The 22,887-nt window shown below is 44.2% G+C and overlaps 1 pseudogene; it reads right to left on the bottom strand.

Moving 5' to 3' along the window:
• LOC134568417 (zinc finger protein 850-like) overlaps positions 1–22,887 on the bottom strand; it is a 181,360-nt pseudogene that overhangs the window by 144,525 nt on the left and 13,948 nt on the right.

The raw sequence follows: 22,887 nt of genomic DNA, 5'->3' as shown, positions 1-22,887 counted from the left end.
AAAGTAGTTTATTGTAAGTCAAAGCATTTCTGCTTTGCTAGGTGTAAGCACTGTGTTTAGCGGTGATCTGATTTCTGTTTTTACCCACAGGGGTTCATTTTTTTAAAGTTTTTAGAAGTTTTAAAAAGTTTTTAAGAGTTTTAAAAAAGTAAAAAAAAGTATTAAAAAAAGTTTAGAAAACAAAAAAAAGTATAAAAAAAGTTAAAAAAACAAAACAAAAAAATAAGTTCTTTAGTTAAAGTTAATTTTAAGCTTTCACCATGCTTAGAAGGTTTAGTGCCGAGGAGGCATATAATATATTAGCAGCCGACTCAGAGGCAACCGACACTGCCTCAGAGAGTGTAGAGGGTGAATATGTGCCAGACACAGATGAAGAGAGTGACGATACCCCTGGCACTGCTCCTGGCGCTGATATCTGGGTGCCCCCTAACAATTTTGTCCCCGACATCCCTCTGTTTACTGTGACTCCTGGTATTCAGGGAGACGTGACCAGCTATAACTCCCAGGATTTTGTGGAGCTGTTCCTTGGGGATGATTTTTTAGGGCAGATAGTTACACAAACAAATATTTATGCAGCGCAGTATCTGGCACAAAATGCAACAAGTCACCTTGCCACAAAAGGGAGCTGGTACCCCACCAGTGTGCCAGAGTTAAAACAGTTCTGGGCACTAACCATGCTGATGGGAATTATAAAAAAGCCCAGCATCCGAATGTACTGGTCCAAAAACCCAGTATGCAATACTCCCATTTTCTCTCAGACCATGAGTAGGCCCAGATATGAATCAGTACTGCGCTTTCTGCACTTCAATGACAATTTGAAGTGCCACCCCAAAGATCATCCGCAGTATGACAAACTCTATAAAATCCGCCCCCTAATTAACCATTTTAATAAAGAATTTGGCCTAATTTATACTCCCCAAAAGAATATATGTATTGACGAGTCCCTAATGAAATACAAGGGTCGACTGGGGTTCAAGCAATACATACCAGCCAAAAGATCCCGGTATGGCATCAAGCTTTACAAGTTATGTGAAAGTAGCAGTGGGTATGTTTATACCTTCAGAGTATATGAAGGTAAAGATAGCCACCGGGATCCCCCAGGTTGCCCTGATGTAGTTGAGACTAGCGGAAAAATAGTTTGGGATCTAATGAACCCGCTACTGAACAAGGGGTACCACCTCTACCTTGATAATTACTACAATAGCATACCCCTTCAAAAAATGCTATATTGTTTTGAGACTGTGGTCTGCGGCACTATCCGCAAGACACGCACTGGCTTCCCCAAGGCTCTGGCAGAGAAAAAAATTAAAAAGGGGGAAACTGCTGCTCTATGCCAGGACGAACTGCTGGCTCTGAAATACAGAGACAAAAAGGAGGTGTTCATACTGACTACCATGCACAGTGAACACACACGCAGGGTCGCAGTCCGTGGCAGACAGGAAACAAGACGGCTGCCTGTCTGCATTAAGCAATACAATAAACACATGGGGGGAGTTGACCTGTCTGATCAACTGCTGCAGCCATATCTGATAATGAGAAAGACCAGGGCCTGGTATAAGAAAGTGGGCATTTATTTAATGCAAATGGCTACTCACAACGCATTCATCCTTTTCAAAAAGGCAAATCCTCCGCTGAAATGTACTTTTCTTACATTTCAGTTCCAGCTAATTTCGGTGCTGCTCACTGAGTGCCACAGTGGGGAGCCATCAGCAGGGCCTAGCAGCAGAGATATTCAGACAGGTCACTTCTGCTTTCGGATACCACCAACCCCCCCAAAAAAGACCCCCCAGAAAAGGTGCAGGCTGTGTTACCAGAGAGGCATTCGAACGGAGACCAGTTTCTACTGCCCTGATTGTCCCTCTCAGCCTGGCCTTTGTATTGGGAACTGTTTTAAATTATTTCATACTCAGGGCCAATAAATTCTCAATACAATTAATATTCTTGTTGTAGTTCTTCGGTTATTTAACCACTGACATATATATATATATATATATATATATATATATATATTTTTTTTTTTTTTTACCTTTTATTTAGTTAATTGGGGTGGATGATAGTTCCTGGGAAATTGGGGAGTTTAGTGCGTATGCCAGGGGTAAAAATACAAATAAAAAAACCCACAAAAAAATAAAATAACATTATTATAACATTGTTTTGTTAAAGTTCTTGTGTAAAAAGTTCAAAATGCTTAGGAAGTACAGTTAGAGAATTCTGACAGCGGATTGAGATGTGACAGACAGTGCCTCAGAGTTTGACCTAAAATGGGACATGGACCCAGCATGCAAATTCAAAGTTTGAAACAAACCTGAAATGACCGAGTCTCAAATTTGCCCCTTCAACATCCACATATACCTGAGAAAGGTACACACGGGGGTATTGCTGTACTCAGACGACATAGCTGAGTGACATATGAAGCGTTATACTGCCGTAGCATACCTAAGGATTGTAAACTATGCAGTAAAATCTCAAAGTGTGTGTCAAAAAGGCAGAGAAAATGCTTACTACTACTAGACTTGGTACTCACTAGCGAAAAAATGATCCCACCCTAAGGTTCAAAATGGGCCTTTTGAAATACCCTTGGGTGTCTTCTTTAAAAAATGGTAGACCTTTGTTGGGGAAGTTTGAATTCTCAACCTGTCAAATGCCCCAAATGGGACATGGACCCAGCGTAAAAATTCAAAGTTTGAAACAGACCTGAAATTGCCGAGTCTCAAAGTTGCCCCTCCAACATCCACATATACCTAGGAAAGGTACACACGGGGGTAATTGCTGTACTCAGACGACATAGCTGAGTGACATATGAAGCGTTATACTGCCGTAGCACACCTAAGGATTGTAAACTATGCAGTAAAATCTCAAAGTGTGTGCCAAAAAGGGAGAAAATGAGAAAATGCTTACTACTACTAGACTTGGTACTCACTAGCGAAAAAATGATTCCACCCTAAGGTTCAAAATGGGCCTTTTGAAATACCATGGGGTGTCTACTTTAAAAAACGGTAGGCCTTTGTGGGCAAAGTTTGAATAAGCAACCTGCTATTAGAACCCAAAATGAGTCATAAACCTATAAAATTCTGTGAAAACTGAAGTGGTCAGGTCTCCTATATGGCAGTGTAGCGTCAGGAAATACGACTAAAGGCATACATTGGGGGTATCATTTTACTCATAGGAGATAGCTCATCATAATTTAGGTTGTTTGATCATATTGGAACATCTCAAATATACAAAATGCCCAGCACAAATGTAACGCAGTTAAAAATGCGAAAAATATTTTTTTACCTTTGACATATAATGGTGAAAATATGGCGACATGTTAAGGCACAATATATGCCATATGAGATACCCTGGAGTGTCTACTTTCACAAATGGTAGGCCTTTTTGCGGTTTTTGAAACAGTCAAACTGCTATAATGGCCCAAATTGAAACATAAGCCCTGCAAATCCGTCTATCAAAATTCTACTCTAAAAACTGAAATGGTCAGGTCTCCTTTATGGCACTGTAACGTCACCAAATAGTGTCAACGACATACATTGGGGGTATTGTTTTACTCAGAAGACTTAGCTGAGCATAATAAGGGGTGTTTGATCATACTGGAACATATAAAATATACAAAATGCCCAGCACAAATGTAATGCTTAAAGGGACACTCCAGGCACCCAGACCACTTCGGCTCATTGGAGTGGTCTGGGTGCCAACTCCCACTACCCTTAACCCTGCAAGTGTAATTATTGCAGTTTTTTTTTAAACTGCAATAATTACCTTGCAGGGTTAAGTCCTCCCCTAGTGGCTGTCTATTAGACAGCCACTAGAGGACACTTCCTGCTTCATAGCACAGGTTTTCTGTGCTAGAGCGTCGCTGGACGTCCTCACGCTGTGTGAGGACCTCCAGCGTCGCTCTATTCCCCATAGGGAAGCATTGAAATTCATTTTCAATGCTTTCCTATGGGGTGCGCTAATGCGCATGCACGGCATTGCCGCGCATGTGCATTAGGTCTCCTCGGCCGGCAGGCGAGATCAGTCTCGCCCACCGGCCGACGTAAGCAGAAGGAGGAGCGGCGGGGGAGGAGGAAGCAGCGACGTGGGACCTGTTGCTGCCCCTGGTAAGTCACTGAAGGGGTTTTCACCCCTTCAGCAACCGGGGATTGGGGGGTGGGAGGGAGAGGGACCCTCCAGTGCCAGGAAAACGGATAGTTTTCCTGGCAGTGGAGTTTCCCTTTAAGGAAAAAATTTGAAAAATATTTTTTTACCACAAACTTTGACATATAATGGCAAAAAAATGGCGACATGTTAAGGCACAATATATGCCATATGAGATACCCTGGAGTGTCTACTTTCACAAATGGTAGGCCTTTTTGCAGTCATTTGAACAACCAAACTACTATAATGCCCCAAAATAAGACATAGGTCCATTAAATCCATCTTTGAATTTTCTAACTGTAGAAACTGAAATAGTCTGGCCTCTTATATTTCATTGTAGCTTCCCAAAATAGTGGTAAAGGCATACAAGAAGGGTATTGTACTGAACACAAAATGGGATTTTGACCAGGAATAGCACACAGCAGCTTTACAAAATACACATTTAAAAAACCTTGTTATATGTGTGTATTTCAAAAAACAGAAAAAAACTGTTTTACTGCAATATGTAGCAGAGATTGGTGGGAAAATGGCTATGTAAAAAGTGTCAAAATACCCTTAAATAAATAGCCTGTGATGTCTTCTTTATATAAATATATACTTTTGTGTAGCAATTTTGTTTTCTGTGACAGCTGTCAAACTTACAAGTCAAACATACCAACTTCTAAAAGATTTTCACATTTAAATTTTATATTACTCCTTGTATTTTGTGACCTGTAACTTTTAAAATAAGCTGAAATCCTTTACATATTATGCACTTTGAAAAACAAGACACCTAAATGAATTTATTTTTAATTACTTTTCCTAAGCTGGACATATTATACACACACTATTATTGCCAAAACTGTGAAAAACATATATATTTTTTTCATTTTTTTACGTTTTTTTAATAATAAATTAGATTTTATATATGTATAAGTCACATCAAAGTAAAGCCCATCTTGTCCTTTAAAAAACGATATATAATATGTGTTGGTTCAATAAATGAGAGCGATGCAAATTGCAGTTGAACACAAACAGCAGAAAATGCAAAAATAGCTTGAGTCCTTAAGGGTATGTCCAGCTTCTGAAGCTGCGTCCTTAAGGGGTTAACATTGCCAATTATCTTTGACTTCAATAACAAAAATAATGTTATGAAGAATATTATCAACAAACATTGGCATATATTAAAACAGGATGAGACTCTAGCTGGTATTATTCCCGATAAACCACACGTTATATTCAGAGGGGCACCCAGCCTTAAATCCATCCTTACAAGAAACTATACTAAACAAAGCCTTACTACCTCTTCTTTCTGTCTCCCCTCATTTTTAAATAAACCCAAAGGTTTTTTTTTAAATGCAATAAATGCATAGTATGTAAATGTACAGACGATAAAATGAAATCAAAAACTACTTCTTTAAATCATTTATTACACAAAGAACATACCCTATAAAAAAATGTATTCACTGCAGCACAAAGAACGTTATTTATCTATTAGAATGTCCATGTGGTCTTCAATATGTGGGCATGACTACTAGGGAATTAAAAAACAGATTGGCAGAACACTGCCAAAACATCCTAAAAGGTTTTGAAAACCATTCAGTATCTAAGCATTTTTTTTTTTTTTAAACATGGAAAAAAACCTAAACTTCTTAAATGCATAGGTATAGATACCTGCAGTATCCCTTGGAGAGGTGGAGACATTAAAAAAATTCTACGCAGCAAAGAGATGGAATGGGCATTTAATTTAAAGACTCTTGCCCCACAGGGTCTCAATATACAGTTTGATCTTTTTAATTTTCTGCTTGTTTTTATTATATATATATATATATTTTTATTTAGTTCATGTTTAAATATTTATCCTTGTAATTATTTTCTTATGTACTCATGACTAATTGTATTCACAGTTTACACATTGCATCTTAAGCATATACATATGTATTAAGTGTTTTGCAATTATGCAGTCCAGTCTTCTTTTAAAAATGGAGTCTGGCTCTTTATTGCCCTACAGAATCAATCCAACTGTATAATAGACCTTTTCCCCTTCCGTTTATACAAACTGTAAGCATGCTGTCTGCTCGTCTATTTGAACAGACAGCATGCAAACACTGCCTCCGTTCGCGATCACCATAGGGCTCCTCCCCTTTGGTGACGCGACGTTCGATTTGTCCCGCCCGCCCGGCCAACTTCGCATGCGTTTCATTTAAACCACGTGACGCGGAAGTGATTTTAGCCGTGCGTCACGTGATCTCTTTTTATATCGATTTCTTAACATACCAGCACCTCGTTTCTTAAAGTTACATGCATAATTATTCTTTTATATATGTGTTATATGTGTTTTATATTACTGCCATACAATTTTGATATGTATTTTAAAATTAAGGTTATAATGACGTCATTCTGGCGGGAATATTCAAATTCCAATACAATTAATCGTATTTTCAATATGATTTTAGGAAGATCTCTGGATGCTAAGATTAAGCTTGATAGAGCATATAGAGTAGGAAGACCAATGAATCCACCACAAGAAAACCCTCGAGATTTAATCTGCTGTATCCATGACTTTTCAATAAAAGAAGAGATAGTACAGAAAGCTCGATCAATGAAGGAAATTAAATACGAGGAGTATTCTATTGCAATTTTCCAAGATCTCTCACCCTCTACCTTAATGGCACGTAAGGCTTTGAGACCGATTACTCTCCTACTAAGACAGAAACAAATAAAATACCGGTGGAACCATCCATTTGCTCTAATGGTTTTTCAGCACTCCAAAACATATACGATAAAGACTCCAGCAGACATACCAGATTTTCTACAAGCTCTGAGGCTCCCTCACAGAGATTGAAGACTGGACAGGTCTTTCAGGTATCTCACCATTACAAGAGATACAAAAACCTAAATGGCAAAGCAAAACAAAAAATAAAAAAAATTGCTGAGGCCATTAGGGAATGATTGCCTTAATAACATTAGAAGGCCTTGCGAAGGAGGATAACATGAGATGACGCATTATGGCAATGTAGAATATCCATGGAGGTCTCCTGGAAAATTAGCCTATAATTTTGTTCCCACCTGCCTTTCTCTGGCATCTTATCCTATTTTGGAGATAGCATTTATATTATGAATATTTATTTATTTTTTTCTCTTCTGTTTTTTTTCTCTCTTTTCTTCTTTCTGTTCTGCCTTCTGCATAAAAATAGTGGTAAGTGGCTTGAGCTCAGTAACCATAGAAATGGAAATTCTCTACTGTTTCTATGGTACAGATTACCGTATATACTCGAGTATAAGCCGAGTTTTTCAGCACATTTTTTTGTGCTGAAAAACCCCAACTCGGCTTATACTCGAGTCAATTGTCTGTATTATGGCAATTTGCATTGCCATAATACAGACAGGGGCTGTGGGGGCTGCAGAGAGATGTTACTTACCTTTCCTGCAGCTCCTGTCAGCTCTCTCCTCCTCCGCCGGTCCGTTCAGCTCTTCTGTCAGCTCACAGTGTAAATCTCGCGAGAGCCGCGGCTCTCTCTTTTTATCTCTCTTTTTTTTTTTTTTTTTTTTTTTTTACAGGTTTTTAGTTAATGTTCCCCCCCTCATTATTTTTAGGGTGAGGGGGGTAGGTAGGGAGATATATTTTTTTTTTTGGGGGGGGGGGGAGGGTTAACTAGGGTCCCCCCCCCCCCCTTTGTATTTAGGGCCCCCACCCACCGCTCAGGGGTGGGGGCCGGGGGGGACAGTAGGTCCCCCCTTATTGATAATTTTAGGGCCCCCACCCGCCGCACAGGGGTGGGGGCCGGGGGGGGGGACAGTAGGTCCCCCCCCTTATCGATAATTTTAGGGCCCCCACCCACCGCTCAGGGGTGGGGGCCGGGGGGGGGACAATAGGTCCCCCCCTTATTGATAATTTTAGGGCTCCCACCCGCCGCACAGGGGTGGGGGCCGGGGGGGGACAGTAGGTCCCCCCCCTTATTGATAATTTTAGGGCCCCCACCCGCCGCACAGGGGTGGGGGCCGGGGGGGGACAGTAGGTCCCCCCCCTTATCGATAATTTTAGGGCCCCCACCCGCCGCACAGCGGTGGGGGCCGGGGGGGGAGGAGAGTAGGTCTCCCCCCCCCCCCCTTCAACCACTAGTGTGGACCGTAAGCGTCCCTGTGGGTTCGGGCTTCAGCTGTCAGCTGAAGCTGTCAGCTGAAGCCACGCCCACAGCAGTGCTGACAGGCTATCAGCACACAAAGCGCGTTCACAGTGCTTTGTGTGCTGATAGCCCGTCTGATGCATTCACCCAGAATGCATCGGACGAGAGGCCTTTTTAGGGCCTCTGAACTCGGAAGTCCCTCTGGTGGCCGTCTGATTGACTGCAACAAGAGGTGTTCCAAGCTTCCAATGTAAACACTGCATTTTCTCAGAAAATACAGTGCTTACAAGAAAAAGGCTCCGGGTAGCTGTAGCACTCACCTGAACAACCTCATTAAGCTGAAGTTGTTCAGGTGACTATAGTGTCCCTTTAAAACAGCATTAACACCCAGCACTCCCAAGCAACCAAGTCCTGCAAAATCTTCTGAGCAGAGACTGGGCCCCTTAAAACAGCATTAACACCCAGCACTCCCAAGCAACCAAGTCCTGCAAAATCTTCTGAGCAGAGACTGGGCCCCTTAAAACAGCATTAACACCCAGCACTCCCAAGCAACCAAGTCCTGCAAAATCTTCTGAGCAGAGGTATCATCTCTGGAAGATCTACTCAAGAATACCTGTATTCCTGTTTCCTTTAAACTTTTATTTTAAAATTTGTGTTCTATTCCATCTCCCTCCCTATACTATCACTACTTAATTGATAACTATATCTCCCATCCTGATCTTCTGTTTTTGTTTTTCTTAAAGCTGGTATGATCATGTCATTTTATGTTCATTCCCTAAGACTCGTTGTTAATTGTTTGTTTAGCTAGTGTTACTACTCTCACTGATAATCTAGTAAATTTATGTTCATGGTTTATGACTTTCACCTATCTGATCCTTCCTATCTTTTTATCCCAAATGTTCTCTCCTTTTAGTTTTTCATCTCTAATTAATTACCTCAATAGCCCCATGTCTCCCCACCCATAATAGTGTGTTTTGTTTCTTTTTTTTTTTCTTCTAACCTCAGACCTTATATTTCAGACTGGGCCCCTTAAAACAGCATTAACACCCAGCACTCCCAAGCAACCAAGTCCTGCAAAATCTTCTGAGCAGAGGTATCATCTCTGGAAGATTGCCCACCCCACCCCATGGTCAACAACTTACTTATAGATAGTGCACATCAGCTGGTTTCCTTAACACACCAATCAAGTTACCAAACCTCTCCTCACCTGAATTCATTTAACACACTGCATACTTACACTGGTTTAAACACTCATTGATATTTGTGTGTGTTTGTATATATGATCTACATATCTATATAATACACATTTTCTCTAATGTTCTCCCTTCTATTTTTCACTTTAACACTAACGTCTCTGATCACTAAAATATCCCTATCCTTTCACTCACCTGTCCCTGGCAACACAATCCTCATTACTTCCACCTTACTCCCCTCTCTATTCATCCCATGCACTCTACACATACCTTTCCAGCCTATCTCCACCAACTCCTCCCAAATCCTCTACATACATACCCTCCTACAAAACGTTCAAATCCTACTCCCACCTTCACTTCCTTTCTATCCTTCTGCTCCTAGCAGCTGGTGATGTATCTCCAAACCCCGGTCCCCTCTCAACAAACAGCACATACTAACCCAAGGACCCACACTAATCTCATACCTATCTCATGTTCCTCTAGATCCTCCTTCAATACTGCACTCTGGAACGCACGCTCTGTTTGCAATATAACTAAATCCACTGCTGTCCATGACTTCTTTATCTCTCGTTCAATAGATTTACTAGCCTTAACAGAAACCTGGCTCTCCCCCTCTGACACTGCCACCCCTGCATCTTTGTCATTCGGTGGTCTCCAACTTACCCACAACCCAAGAAACTCTGAATGTAAAGGTGGTGGTGTTGGGTTTCTCCTCTCCCCTCACTGCTCTTTTAAACCTCTTCCCACCCCCCTTTCCCTCTCTTTCCCGTCATTTGAAATACACTCAATTTGCCTTTTCAAACCCTTCTCCGCTAACATTGCTGTTATTTACCGTCCCCCTGGTTCCCCTCTTCTCTTCCTTGACCACTTTGCTGCCTGGCTACCCTATTTCCTCTCTTCTAACATTCCATCCCTAATTCTCGGGGACTTCAATATTCCTATAAACCCACCTTTGACCTCTGCAGCCACTAAACTACTTTCAATGACTTCCTCCCTCGGGCTATCACAGTGGGCAAATTCTCCCACCCATGTAGCTGGCAATACCCTTGACCTAATCTTCACTTATGCATGTACAGTAACTAATATCTGCAACACTCCATATCCACTCTCTGATCACCACCTCTTATCATTTGCTCTTGCATACCCCCTCATCCAACAACCTCAGCCTAAACCCCCTCAACTCAGGAGGGACCTTAATTCTCTGGATCTCCAACAGTTGTCAGCTGACATTGATTCACAACTGCTGTCCATCCCTTCCCTCTCCTGTCCTTCACTGGCCATCTCCATATATAACTCTACTCTTACATCTGCCTTGAACACTGCAGCGCCACTCCAAACAAGCACCTCAAGGAGGACCCGCCCCCAACCATGGCATACTAAATCAACGCGCTACCTGCAAAGATGCTCCCGTTGTGCTGAACGCTCCTGGAGGAAGTCTCGTACCCAATCAGACTTTCTCCATTATAGATTCATATTGTGTTCATACAGTGCAGCCCTTGCCCTTGCCAAACAGTCCTATTTTTCCTCTCTCATTAGTTCATGTTCCCGCAACCCCAGGCGTCTCTTTGACACCTTTAATTCTCTTCTTCGCCCTGCTGTGGCCACCCCCAAAACTAACCTTACTTCTGATAACTTTGCATGTTACTTCACTGACAAGATTGAACAGCTAAGGAAAGAATTCTCCCCTCCTTGCCTTTCTGTTTCTCAATCACACATAGATCATGCCTTTCCTACCCTTCAGACATTCTCCCCAGCTACTGACCAAGAGGTGGCTGCTTTTCTTTGCTCCTCTCGCCCCACCACTTGCCCGCTCGATCCTGTCCCATCTCACCTTATCAGATCTCTCTCCACTTGTCTCGTGCCTTCTCTAACACACATCTTCAACTGCTCGCTCTCTTCTGGCATCGTCCCTGCTGACCTTAAACATGCCACTGTAGTACCTATACTAAAAAAACCATCCCTCGACTCATCCACCCTCTCTAACTACCGTCCCATATCCCTGCTCCCTTTTTCCTCAAAGCTTCTAGAAAGGCCTGTCTTTACCCGTGTGTCTCATTTCCTCAATTCCAACTCTCTCCTTGACCCCCTTCAATCTGGCTTCCGCCCTCTCCACTCTACAGAGACTGCCCTTATATCAAAGTCACTAACGACCTAATCGCAGCTAAATCCAAAGGCCACTACTCCATACTAATTCTTCTTGACCTCTCAGCGGCCTTTGACACCGTTGATCATGCTCTCCTTCTTCAAACTCTTCAATAGCTTGGTCTCTGTGACTCTGTCCTCTCGTGGTTTTCCTCTTATCTCTCCCAACGCTCATTCAGTGTCTCCTTTTCTAATGATACCTCCTCCCCTCGCCCTGTCTCGGTTGGAGTCCCCCAAGGCTCCGTCCTTGGTCCCCTTCTATTTTCTCTTTATACTGCCTCTCTTGGCAAACTTATTACCTCTTTTGGATTCCACTACCACCTGTACGCTGATGACACCCAGCTATATCTCTCCTCCCCGGACATCTCCCCTGCCGTCCTGCAACGTGTCACTGCTTGCCTTTCTTCCATCTCTGACTGGATGTCCTCCCGCTTTCTGAAACTCAATCTCTCAAAAACTGAGCTCCTTGTCTTTCCTCCTCCTAATACTGATCATCCTCTTTCACTCTCCCTTCAAGTTTGTGGTACCAACATCAGTCCATCTTTGCAAGCGCGCTGTCTTGGCGTCATACTTGACTCTGGTCTCACCTTTGAGCCTCACATCCAGCATGTTGCCAAATCCTGTAGATTCCATCTTAAAAACATAGCATCCGCCCCTTTCTTGCACCAGATACTACCAAGGAGCTTGTCCATGCTCTGGTAATTTCCCGCATGGATTACTGTAACCCTCTCCTGATTGGTCTTCCCAAAAGCCGTACTGCACCCCTACAGTCCGTAATGAACGCTGCTGCTAGACTGATTTTCCTCTCTAGTCGTTTCTCTCACACCTCACCCCTCTGCCAGTCCTTACATTGGCTTCCTGTATGCTATAGGAGTCAATTCAAGGTACTAACTCACACCTATAAAGCACTGAACAACTCTAGCCCCTCTTATATCTCCTCACAGATCCATAGGTATGTCCCTTCTCGGTCTCTCCGCTCTGCCCGTGACCACCTCCTGTCCGTTGTCCGCACTCGTACGGCCAACTCGCGCTTGCAGGACTTCTCGCGGGCGGCTCCCTTCCTATGGAATAGCCTGCCTACCGCCATCAGACTCTCCCCTAGTCTTGCATCTTTTAAGAAGTGCCTTAAAACCCATCTCTTTAGGAAAGCATATGGCCTCCAAGACTAACCAATACCTCACATACCTGTCTCTTGCCCTCTCCTAAAGGGCAGTCCACCTTATTTGATTGCAAATTCCTGTCCTAATGTGTTTTACACCCCACCTCCTATAGAATGTAAGCTCGATCGAGCAGGGTCCTCTTCAACCTATTGTTCCTGTAAGTTTATTTGTAATTGTCCTATTTATAGTTAAATCCCTTCTCATAATATTGTAAAGCGCTACGGAATCTGTTGGCGCTATATAAATTGCAATAATAATAATAATAATAATAATAGAACAGAGTTTGAGTCACTTTGTGGCCCTGGTATAGAGAAAAAGCGTTACTTGTCCAGTATATACAGTTTAATTCATAGAGGTGCTATGGAGAAGATTGTCCCTTCATTCCAATTGAAATGGACGCAAGGTTTGAATATTCAAATAGACAGCGGTGATTGGTCCTTTGTGTTCAAATTGGGGATAAAGGCACAGGTGAGCACTTCTAGGGAAAATTTTTTTTTTTAAAAAAGAGTTACCAGATGGTATAATACCCCGGACCGGCTTAAAAAATATGGAGCACTGGCTTCTGATGGCTGCTGGAGATGTGGCGAGAGGGGTGCGAATATGGAACACATATGGTGGGAGAGCAAAATTATTGGGAGCTATTGGTTACAGGTATTGAGTGCCATTTATAAAAAATTTCCAATGCTTGATCAGTTATCCCCATCCAAGATTTTGTTGGGTTGGCCAGCTTCCTTCAAGGAGAATAACAAACAGATATTGTTGTTATTTATTGAATGAGGCAAATGCTCTGATCCCGTTGTATTGGCTTAAATCTAGTATCCCGACTAAAGAACAATGGATTTTTAGAGTGGAAGCTTTGAGGGAACTTGAAGAAGTTCATTGGGCCACGCAGGGGAAGAGAGATCATTATGATAGGATATGGGAACTATGGCGAACGCATTTGGTAGAAACACCATAGTAAGATAACATCACAGCAAGAATAAGTTAAGACTTACAGAAGACAAGCTAGTTGACCACTAATTTTAGAAGTATCGGCAGAACCTCTATTTTTTTTTTTTTTAACACCGCTGTGTATTCGTGCATCTAAGATGGCCACCGCCTCGTGGTCGGCATACGAACGACGACCACCTTAGCATACGGTTGCAATTAAGAGGGGTCTGCGGTTAACCACAACGTTCTAATTGAGGCCAATAGGTTAACCAGCAGCACACTCCACTTCTGGGTGGCTGGTCGTTCGGCAGTTTGTTCGGTAGATTAACAAATAAACTAACGGGGAAGAACGGACAGGAAATTACACGAATCCACACGAATCAACCGGGATAGCACTATAGTTGCAAGACAGATGGATCTGTCACAATGATAATAAACATGTTGCTCTGTATAATAATACTAAGTATCTACAGGTGATACTCAAAAAAATTAGAATATCGTGCAAAAGTTCATTTATTTCAGTAATGCAACGTAAAAGGGGAAACGAATATATAAGATAGACGCATTACATGCAAAGCAAGATAGTTGAAGCCGTGATTTGTCATAAGCGCGATGATTATGGCTTACAGCTCATGAAAACCCCAAATCCACAATCTCAGTAAATTAGAATATTATATGCGATAAATAAAACAAGGAGTGTACATAGAACAATATCAGACCTCTGAAATGTATAAGCATGCATATGGACTCAGTACTTGGTTTGGGCCCCTTTTGCAGCAATTACTGCCTCAATGTGGCGTGGTATGGAAGCCATCAGCCTGTGGCACTGCTGATGTGTTATGGAAGACCAGGATGCTTCAATAGCGGCCTTCATCTCTTCTGCATTGTTCGGTCTCATGTCTCATCTTTCTCTTGGCAATGCCCCATAGATTCTCTATAAGGTTCAAATCAGGCGAGTTTGCTGGCCAATTGTAACGGACCGTTTCACTTACAAGAGGATAAAACCCAGTTTAGGCGATAATCCCCTTTTCAGATGCACAGACAGTTACTGCAAACACCATTCTCCCGACTGGAACCACACGAACACTGGAACAGCTTAACAAGAAAAGCAGACATCGGCTTACACTCTTGGCAGTCAGCATACAATCCCATTCCCCCAAAGACCGAGACGACACATCGCTTTGAGGGTTAAGCAAGACTCTGGACTGGGACACCCAGTCTGGCTTTTATTACAAACAAGTACATACAGGAAACTCCCAGGGGGAGGATGAATTTAACCAATCACATGGATGTACCTCCCCCACATTTCCTCCCCTTAGATTAGCACTTAACATAATTATACCGTACACCCTTTTCCCCAATTCCTGGATGTACCCCAAATACATATGCTACACCTCCAAAACAGGTATCCCCGGATAGCCCTTATTCAGGGGGACAACATATCCAAGAATCAGGTCATTCGGATGAATGGTTCGGGAGATATGAGGTTCCAAAGATTTGACCGACCGCATGGGTAAAGTATCCGAAAACAGTTCCATGCATTTTGGCCCTGCGGTCGGTCACAAACAAGGGAATGAAAACAGACGAATTGCCTGTGTTATAGAGCCTGGAGAGGGTTTGAATGAATTCCCTTGTTTGTGGGTTCTTTCTACCGAACGGCTGGTCATTCGGTAGTTTTTATACGAATTTCTGGAAGTATGGAGGTCTCAGCGGTGTTTGCCTAGTCAAGTGTCCGATTTTAGTTCCAGACACTCGACGGCAAAACACCGCTGTTCGGTAGTTTAAGATGGCCGCCGCCACGTGTTTGTTTCCCGAATGGCGGCCACCCAGAGGACAAAGACCACACTGCACTGATTGCCAATTACCCATTTGCAACATTGTTGCAAACGGTAATTGGAGGCACACTTATTCCTGGGTGGTCTGGTTGTTCGGTAGTTTCCTCAATACATTGAATGGAGTGATTCTACCGAACAATCAGGTGAATGCTGTACATATATATAACCCAGGTTAACTGCATACAACAATACATACATGACATTAAAGTATTAAAGGCAGGATTACTGTACTACGCTCCACAGTCTTAAAGGTACAGTAGTCCCAAAAGTTCCAATATGTCCATCGCTGCTTTTAAAGGGCCAGCAGCAGCAATACAAATTATTACCTGCCCAAATATAGTTTCTAAAGTGCAACACGTCCAGGGGCCATAGTCAGCGGGCAGGAGGCCAGCAGCCAGGCCTCTCCAGTTCACAGTGGCGAAGCTGGTTTCGCCACATTTCTCCCCTTTGCCAATTAGACTAACAGGGTACCTGACTTTCTGCCGGTCAGTGCCCTGGTTAGTCCAGCAACCCACCCACGAAACAGAAATAACAGAGCAGCCCACCCACACTAACCGGTTACTACATCTGGGTGAGAAAGGATTTTGTCCAAGTTCTGGTGTTTCACCACTGCTGGGTGGGAGACGGGTAGGTTGCCTTGGTGGGTTGCTGAGGGGGCAGAGACCAGCGGTACTCTGTCCTGTTGCCAGCACTACCACGGGAGTAGTCTGGTGGGCGCCTGGTTGCTGGAGACTGGCTGTCTCCCCTTTAGGTGCACCGCTCGACTGCCGGAGGGGGAGACCGACTGTCTCCCCTTTGGATCCATCACACTGAGGCTGGGGAACAGGACCGACCGTCCCTATCCCTTGTGCTGTAAGTGCAGAGACTACGGTCCCATCTGCACAGTTGTGGGGCTTAACATCTCCCCTTGGTGGGTTAGGTTGCCGTGGGGGAGAGGGTGTAACAAGTTCCTCTCTCTGGATGGCAAACTTCCGCTGGGGAGAAAGGATGGCACCTTCTGCTCCCTGGGGTACACACTGCCGCTGGGGAGGAAGGATTGCACCTTCTGCTCCCTGAGGTACACACTGCCGCTGGGGAGGGAGGACGCTGCTCTCCTCTCCCTTCACCTCACACTGCCTTCCTGGCACATCACTTTGTTGCTGGGGGGCAGGAACAACAACCTCTGCCCCCTGTAACCCAGCCTGCCGCTGGGGAGGAAGGACGACACCTTCATCTCCCTGGGGTGTACGCTGCCACTGGGGAGGAAGGACGACACCTTCATCTCCCTGGGGTACACACTGCCGCTGGGGAGGGAGGACGCTGCTCTCCTCTCCCTTCACTTCACACTGCCCTCCCGGCACATCACTTTGCTGCTGGGGGGCAGGAACAACAACCTCTGCCCCCTGTAACTCAGCCTGCCGCTGGGGAGGAAGGACGACACCTTCATCTCCCTGGGGTTGCTCACAGGACCAGTCTAAGAACTCTGCTACCTCGGGTACTGCTGGTTGCTGTTGGGCGGGAGGACCGGTTGTCTCTTCCCAGGCCTCATTGATGAGTCGCAGGTAATCCCCCTCCAGGTTCCATTCCTGGGTGACCAAATATCGTAGGTCTGCCTCGAGGTCCACAGCGCCAAAGAGACCCAGCATGTTCTCCCGGATGCCGTACAGGTCCCAAAAACGATAGTCGGCATCTTCCCCAAAGTCCTCGTCACCACTATTATCCCAAAATAGACCGGGGCCAGTGTATTCTCCGCCTTCTGGGAACTCATACTCTGCCATCCTGGGGACACACTGAGCCGCGTACCACTGTAGCGCCTGGTATGCGTCGTCGAGCCCCAGTTCTGCGTATACTAGAATCTCGAGTCTAGTCACCCACTTTTCTGTGGTCTGTTTTCTCAGGAGGGGCATCCGCTCTGCCATTCTAGCCAGAATTCGCTGCCTTCTGCTGCGGCGCTGATCCCCTCGTGAATACTGTACTTCCTCTAGGGCTTCGTCCCACAATTCGGCTCTGGCAGTCTCTCTGTACATCAACATGTCCTCTTATGACATTGCTCTAGACCTCCGGAGTACGGAACCGTACAATCTATCCTGCAACTTCTCCTCCATTTTCTGAGTTCCTTTGTAGATAGGGTCGCTGTACGGATACTAGCGTTGCCCTCAATTTGTAATCCAGAAATAGTGTTGTCTGTAGCTGTCTCTCTGGTTGTAGGAACGATCCCACCGCTGCCACCAATTGTAACGGACCGTTTCACTTACAAGAGGATAAAACCCAGTTTAGGCGATAATCCCCTTTTCAGATGCACAGACAGTTACTGCAAACACCATTCTCCCGACTGGAACCACACGAACACTGGAACAGCTTAACAAGAAAAGCAGACATCGGCTTACACTCTTGGCAGTCAGCATACAATCCCATTCCCCCAAAGACCGAGACGACACATCGCTTTGAGGGTTAAGCAAGACTCTGGACTGGGACACCCAGTCTGGCTTTTATTACAAACAAGTACATACAGGAAACTCCCAGGGGGAGGATGAATTTAACCAATCACATGGATGTACCTCCCCCACATTTCCTCCCCTTAGATTAGCACTTAACATAATTATACCGTACACCCTTTTCCCCAATTCCTGGATGTACCCCAAATACATATGCTACACCTCCAAAACAGGTATCCCCTGATAGCCCTTATTCAGGGGGACAACATATCCAAGAATCAGGTCATTCGGATGAATGGTTCGGGAGATATGAGGTTCCAAAGATTTGACCGACCGCATGGGTAAAGTATCCGAAAACAGTTCCATGCATTTTGGCCCTGCGGTCGGTCACAAACAAGGGAATGAAAACAGACGAATTGCCTGTGTTATAGAGCCTGGAGAGGGTTTGAATGAATTCCCTTGATTGTGGGGTTCTTTCTACCGAACGGCGGGTCATTCGGTAGTTTCTATACGAATTTCTGGAAGTATGGAGGTCTCAGCGGTGTTTGCCTAGTCAAGTGTCCGATTTTAGTTCCAGACACTCGACGGCAAAACACCGCTGTTCGGTAGTTTAAGATGGCCGCCGCCACGTGTTTGTTTCCCGAATGGCGGCCACCCAGAGGACAAAGACCACACTGCACTGATTGCCAATTACCCATTTGCAACATTGTTGCAAACGGTAATTGGAGGCACACTTATTCCTGGGTGGTCTGGTTGTTCGGTAGTTTCCTCAATACAATGAATGGAGTGATTCTACCGAACAATCAGGTGAATGCTGTACATATATATAACCCAGGTTAACTGCATACAACAATACATACATGACATTAAAGTATTAAAGGCAGGATTACTGTACTACGCTCCACAGTCTTAAAGGTACAGTAGTCCCAAAAGTTCCAATATGTCCATCGCTGCTTTTAAAGGGCCAGCAGCAGCAATACAAATTATTACCTGCCCAAATATAGTTTCTAAAGTGCAACACGTCCAGGGGCCATAGTCAGCGGGCAGGAGGCCAGCAGCCAGGCCTCTCCAGTTCACAGTGGCGAAGCTGGTTTCGCCACACCAATCAAGCACAGTAATCCCATGGTCATTGAACCAGGCTTTGGTGCTTTTGGTAGGGATCGACCGATATTGAATTTTTAGAGCGGATACCGATAATCTGTGAACTTTCAGGCCGATAGCCGATAACTTGCCGATATTCTGTACATTTACCATTTTGAAAAAATAAACTATTTCTATAGGTGAACGCACAAAATATACATGCCACATGTAGTGGATGCAGTGTGCTTAGATAGGGGAGCTGTGTGTGTTTGTGTAGTGGATGCATTGTGTATTTGTGTAGTGTGTTTGTTTTTTTAAGATTTTACTGCAACTGATTGGTTATACTGTGTCCCTCCCTGTGGGATGTCCCCTTGCATGGGGACTTGCATAAAAGCCTGTGTGTGATCATTAAAGCCAGTTCTGTTGTACCCTTCTTCTAGACTTCAGCTGATGTTTGGGGATTCGTATGCTTTAAGGGAATTATCTTATAAAGCTAAGAAAAAATAGGACTAATGGGTTGCAGATTAAAGACCATCTGCCTCCCAAAAATACCTTGTATCCTTATGTGAAAAAAACTACTCTGCAATAATAAATATACAAGTGGAGCGCAGAGAGCAAAAAACGAAAAACTCTTTATTAATCCCTCTTGGGGGAGAAACACACAAATACTAAACAAACAAGTAATAAAATTAGGATCTAATAGGATAGAATCGACCAAAAATAATAGTAATATGGGCAGAAGAAATGCTATAAGTATGTGTGTGGCAGAATTGCCATAAATAGTAGCAAGTAACTATGACCAAAAGGGGGGAGATACATTAAATGTAGCAAACTGAAGATCTCTAAATACAAAAGTAAATAAACTCTATAATTAGAACAAAGAGTATATCAAGTGCACAAAAAATATATGTGCAAAGATCTACCAGAATACGTTTGCAACATTGCAGGAAAGAGGCCTGCCGTCTAAATAGGCAGCAGTATAAATGTTAAATGAACTGTCTAAGCAGCTGTAGGAGATTTGGGGGAAGGAGTCCCTGGTATCATGCTGGTAATAGACTAGTATCTGATCCCACCCTGTATGTGGCAAAATTGCCATAAGTAGTAGAAAATAACTATGACCAAAAAGGGGGGAGGTATATTAAATGTAGCAAACTGAAGATCTTTAACCCCTTAACACCGCAGCCAAATGTACAAGTTGTGATTCAAAAAAAATGTAAACAAACCACAGAATTTTACTATATGTCTGTTCAACAATAATTTACCTCTTTCATACTAAGTGCACCCACACTTATTATATATCATTTTGTTCAGGGGAAACAGAGCTTTCATTTCATATATTGGAAGGCGTAGCCTGAAGTTGTGGGAGGGGTTACCCGGCTATTTAAACTCAGGCCCCCTACACCACAGGGCTGATGCTGCCTGGTTCATGACTACTTCCGGTTCAAAGGTCATCAACACAGACTGCCTAAAACTCCAAACAAGCTGGTCTGGGCCTACTGTGGCTCCCATGCCAATCGGACCAAGTTTTTCCCTGCTCCAACAACTCCCATCCTGCTGTTCCAGCCACATGCGGTCAGAGACTCCACGCTGATTGGTCCAAGTTCTCCCTGCTCCAACAACTCCCATCACGCTGTTCCAGCCGCATGCGGTCAGAGACTCCCAGGACGATCGGACCAAGTTCTCTCTGCTCCAACAACTCCCATCATGCTGTTCCAGCCACATGCAGTAAGAGACTCCCACGATGATTGGACCAAGTTCTCCCTGGTCCAACAACTCCCATCACGCTGTTCCAGCCACATGCGGTCAAAGTCTCCCAAGCCGATTGGACAAGTTCTCCCTGCTCCAACAACTCCCATCACGCTGTTCCAGCCACATGCGGTCAGACTCCCACGCCGATCGGACCAAGTTCTCCCAGCTCCAACAACTCCCATCATGCTGTTCCAGCCACATGCGGTCAGACTCCCACGCCGATCGGACCAAGTTCTCCCAGCTCCAACAACTCCCATCACGCTGTTCCAGCCACATGCGGTCATTGACTCCCACGCTGATCGGACCAAGTTTTCCCTGCTCCAACAACTCCCATCACGCTGTTCCAGCCACACGCAGTCAGACTACTCACCTCCTCTCCAGAACTGGCTGTTCGTTCCCGCTGGCTCTATGAGACCCCTTACCGGCTTATCGGGCCTTTTCCTGGACCAAACCTCCGTGTCCACCAAGTCTGGGTACTTTCCAGCCACATAGCTGACCTCTCGTTTGTTTCCTGTACCAGTCAAATCCACGAACCGTGAGTCTGCCTGTACGGGCCAAATCCATGAACACACAATTGTTCACACGTTTACGTTTTTACATACCGTATATTCTGGACTTTTTCCCGTTCAGGACTTAAGTCAGTTCACCTACTCCTGCCTGCTCTTTGTTCCATTCCTATTCGCTAGTTTCTTTTCGTCAAATTTCTACCGAACTAGTCTCCAGTCTATCTCAATTACATGCTTCCATCTTCCATTCCATGCTTCCATCAACGGCCACCACAATCATAGTACCAATTCGTTAGTTTTACACTGTTCCCTGATACATGAAATGTCCAGGTTCTTTAGCCTGCTACTAGTTATCCTTACATGCCCCCTGTAGTTCTGTTATATTTGCTATGTTTCTTGTTATTATTTACGATTGTGCATGGATATTGTCAGTTTCCCATTACCAATTCAGCTCTGGTAAGCATTTAATATTCACTACATATATAGCATTACCATCATATATCGCATATGTCTTATTCTATCACTTATGGACCTGGTACTGTTCTGAGGCAGTCATCACGTTCACATTTGTTACCATGTGTTATGGCCAATCTGTATACTTGCTCCCACGATAGGAATATTACTTATTTGGAGGACGATCACCTATTCGCTAAACCTTTTTTGTAACACGCCACACTCCTATGTTCATATGTATCGTCATGTTCCCTGGGACAAACCCTAGTGTACCAGGCTTTACCATACCATCATATGTTCCCCCTGACTCTACGTCAAAATAATCACGTATTATGCACTAAAGGTTATTTACTCATTGCTGCTATATTCTACTCAAGCAAGTTCATCATCCTAACCGACCCTTGTATCACTAAACCTACAGCAACTCCACTCTAACTGTTCTATGTTACATCAGCCAACGCTGGCACGCAATTCCTTTGCCAGGCCGTACACAGGCCCACGCCCGGGGATCCTTAATTCCCCACACATACACCCTCCTTCCCATGCTGGCACGACCATAATTAAATATTCTAAGTCCTACCGGGATAGCTCAAAACTGCCATCATAGCTTGGTATTCCATATCCCCCTATATGTATTTTAGCTTAAGAAGTCACAGGACCAATTAGCGGTCACTCATGACTCTGCCTATCCCCCATTATTGTCGCAGTATTGGTTAAACACTCCCCATGGTCTCTGGTAATGGCCTAGGATCCTCACCCTACTCACTTATAGGGATATTTGATTTATGTCCTATGAATCTTGTACCCACCATTCTATGTCCTCAGGTTACCTATTCATAGACCAGCCTCAAGAACAACCACCCCGATTATACAGGCGTATTTCGTTCACAGTAAGTCAAGCCCAATTCCAGTTCCAACTTGCCTCCCACCATCATTTCCCTGTAGGTTCTCCAATATCTCATTCCTCTGGCAAGGAAACCACATTCTACCCCAAGCAAGGTATGTTTACCCACCTCGCTACTACCCATTACCCGTCCCATTCTCGGATCCGCTATGTCAGCTATCGGCCTGGTACCCAGCTATGCCAGTAACTAGCCTCATCATTATCAGTTCCGTGAGGCCAACACCCATCTTCATCCGCATATGGAGGTACACGCCCCTCGGCCCAACACATAGCTAACGCCT

This window comes from Pelobates fuscus, chromosome 7, assembly GCF_036172605.1.
Source record: "Pelobates fuscus isolate aPelFus1 chromosome 7, aPelFus1.pri, whole genome shotgun sequence".
Lineage (NCBI taxonomy): Eukaryota > Metazoa > Chordata > Amphibia > Anura > Pelobatidae > Pelobates > Pelobates fuscus.
Note: the sequence above shows the minus strand (reverse complement) of the source record. Positions and strands in the feature narration are given on the sequence as shown.